The following is a 3,749-nucleotide window of genomic DNA, read 5'->3' as shown; positions in this document are numbered from 1 at the left end:
TACAAATAATATATATACACACACACAAACTGATGTTTGTAGCATTTGTAAACACAAACTGTTTCATCATATTGATGTTTCTGTTTCAGTTTTTCATTTTACTTCTGAATTATTTAGATATGTTAGTAAAATAGTAAACAACCTTGAAAGATATGATCTTAGAGACATACTTAACATTTGTGGCTTGGCATCTTTATTTATCTATTTATTTTTTAAGTTGTGCAAATATGAAAACTCATCCAGATGCTCGCAGATACATACAGGCACATATATTTTTTTACTTGTTTTAGTGAGTAGACTGCAGCCATGCTAGGGCACCACCTTCAAGAATTTTAGTTGGACGAATCAACCCCAATGCTTATTTATTTTTTAAGCTTGATGCATAATTTATCAGTCTCTTTTGCTGAATTACTAAGTTATGGGGATGTAGACACACCAACACCAGTTGTCAAGCTGGAGTAGCAGACAAAGACACACACACACACACACACACACACACACGATGGCTTCTTTCAGTTTCTGTCTACCAAATCTAGTCGCAAGGCTTTGATTAGCCGAAGGCTATAGTAGAAGACACTTGCCCAAGGTACCATACTCTGGGGCTGAACCATATGAGTGGGAGGCAAACTTCTTGCCATACAATATATATATATGAATTTTGTACATTTTCTGTCTAGTAAATTCATTCTCAAGGCATTAGCTGACACAAGGTTGTTGTAGTAGACATGGGACCAAACTTGAAGCCACATGCTTGGAAATTGAACTTCTTAACTACACAGCTATAGCTGTGTCTTGTGTACATATGTATGTATGTACACTTGCTTACAGGGATCCTAAAGAATTTATTGAGGCAGATTTTTGACCAGATACCCCTTCTGTCACCACTCTCATCTACTTCCAAGCAAAGTAATATTTCCCTTTGGTCAGACATATTTTCACATAAGATCATCAATGAAGACTCCTGCTTCTATGATGGTGACAAGATGATTGGTGACATGCAGTGCTAAACAAGATCACTTCACTTGTGCAAACATGACCAAATGAAAGTTATAAACATTAGAAAGTAGTAGCAATGATGGAAAGTTGGCAGAATCAATATTTGGTTCTTGATACAGATAGTTGCTACTGTGTTAACATATGATACTTCCCTTAGCTTTTGGTACCTTGTCAATCTCCATCACTCCTCTCACTTTCTATCACCTTCTGCTGTTTGCTGGGATAACTAAGAATAGCACGCTCTTCCCATCTATGACCCTCTTGCTCCCATTATCCTGTTCCTGTTCCTGTCATCATTCTCTCATTACCTCCACCCATCCATCGTGGTTCTTTTTATATCGCTAATCTCAATACTATAAACCTTGGTCTATTTCATGAGTGAACAAACACGTCATAGAGTAGTGAGGACTCAGAGGACATAAAGCAATTTCACTAGTGCCACTGTCATGGTAAAATGTACCCAGTAGGCTCCTTTAAAGTGGTCAGCAAACTCATGGTGATGGCATAGCATTGCCAGTTTCCTTTAGTCTTTCAAGGATATTTAGTGCTGGTGCAATGATAAAATTCATTCAGTATCCTATGTAAAGTGGCTGGTGATCTGTGTGTGTGCGTGTACAAACACACACACACACACACACACACACACACACACACCACATGTGTATGTATGATCATCATTATTTAAGTCTACTTTTCCATGCTTGCGTGAGTCACATGGAATTTGTTGAAGCTGATTTTCTACAACTAGATGCCCTTCTTGTCACAACCCTCTTCTGTTTCCAAGCAAGGTAACATTTTCCCATAGCTTGACATGTTTTTCATGGAAGACTGGAAGGAAGCAGCCCCACTTTTATGACAGTGATGCTCATTTACCACCATCACATGATGTAGAAATTAGGTATATACATACTCATGCACACACACAATACAACACAACAGGCTTTTTTCAGTTTCTGTTTATCAAATCCATTCACAAGGGTTTGGTCGGCCCAATGCTATAGTAGAAGACACTTGCCCAGGTTGTCATGCAGCGAGACTGAACTTGAAACCACATGTTTAGTAAATAGGCTTCTCAGCCACACACCCATGCCTGTGTCTATCCACACCTCTAATGGATCAAATATTGTATCTAATAAATTAGTGATAGAGTAAACATACATGGAGACAGGGTAAAGGATAAATGAGGTGTGTTGAAAATAGTGATAAGTGGGAAAGCACTTATAAATGGCATAGGATCTAAACTCAAAAGTAAGACGTGTGTGTGTATGTGTTAAAAGAGTACACTTTTGTAAAATGGTGCAGACTGTTTGGATAAGACTAATAAGCTTCTATATATACTGAATTTATAATTTTTCTCTAAAGAAAACAGTTAAATAACATACTGCTTGTAGAAGTCTGCTTCAAGCATATTTTTGAATGTTTGTTATTCAGGACAAATGTAAAATCCCTTAGACAAGTCAAAACTGGGATAAAATAGACAGATTTTGATAAATTTTCATTAAGTTCAGCCATCAGATAATGTCTAGGCAAATAAATTAACCATGTGTTAACGAATTTCAAAATATTTGTTTAAGGCATATCTCAAAATAGTTAAAATGGATATCAAGCAACTCTTAAATGATTTTGCTGTACATAATTCTTTGTATGTACCGATGGGTTGTAGAAATGACTGTTCATACTTTCTGATAAGAGAATATAAGAGGGAGCACCTAATTATTATTTTACTTATCTGATAACAGCCAAAATTTTTAGTTGGTATTTTCTAATTATTTACCTTGTATCTTAACCTTAAATGTATCTAATATCTACTTGAACTGAATGTCCTTTTCATACTGAAAATATTGGAGATACGTTTTCTATCTTTTATTCTCCAATTGATTTTAAGTATAAGCTTAATATTTATTCAGTAAAGCTACTGTTGTTTTGTGATTTTCACTCCTTTCTTTTAAGAATCAGTCTCATCAGTTTTCATGTTTAGATCCATATTGAATTCTAACATGTGGTCTTCAATGTGCTACCTACCAGCCAGTGTACATTTAAGAGACCATGTTGAACTGAAATAAATTTTATTCATTTACTCATTCATTTGAAAAGAACTTACTCTAAGATATTGCATTGTATGCAGTAAAAATTCCATTCTAATTTTAAGACCGTAGCATCAGAATTTTGTTTTGTTAATTTTAAGTATCATTATCATCATTGATTTTTTTGTATTGGGTATTTTAACATGACCTGAACATTATCTTGTGTTCCGTGGAAAATGAAAATATGGCTAAAACAGGTTATGGTTTTTCTTCTGTATTCTTCTTTGTAATTTATTAATGAATTGTCTGTGTTTGCCCCCCCCCCCACACACACACACTTGACAACCAGTGTTGGTGTGTTTATGTCCCTGTAACTTAATGGTTCAGCAAAAAAGATCGATAGAATATGTATCAGGCTTTAAAAGATATAAGTACTGGGGTCAATTCATTCGGCTAAAAATCCTTCAAGGCTGTGCCCCAGCATGGCTGCAGTCTAATGACTGAAACAACTAAAAAGATAAAAAAAAGAGAGAGAATTCATGGAATATCATCATCATCACTTAGCGTCCATTGTCCAAGCTGGTGTGGGTTGGACAGGGTGACCAAAGCTGGCAAGGGGTGGGGGACTGCACGAGACTCCTGATTTGGCATGGTTTCTATCGCTGGATGCCCTTCCTAATGCCAACCACTTTACAGAGTGTGAGGGATACTTTTACGTGGCAAACTATG

At 36.2% G+C, this 3,749-nt stretch overlaps 1 protein-coding gene across 3 annotated transcripts in view; it reads left to right on the top strand.

The window, feature by feature from the left end:
* Positions 1–3,749, top strand: part of LOC106869311 (protein transport protein Sec24C) — a 57,612-nt gene that overhangs the window by 17,832 nt on the left and 36,031 nt on the right. The window lies entirely within an intron of this gene.

Source organism: Octopus bimaculoides, chromosome 1 (genome assembly GCF_001194135.2).
Source record: "Octopus bimaculoides isolate UCB-OBI-ISO-001 chromosome 1, ASM119413v2, whole genome shotgun sequence".
Classification (NCBI taxonomy): Eukaryota; Metazoa; Mollusca; class Cephalopoda; order Octopoda; family Octopodidae; genus Octopus; species Octopus bimaculoides.
This window is presented reverse-complemented; position numbering and strand designations above follow the sequence as displayed.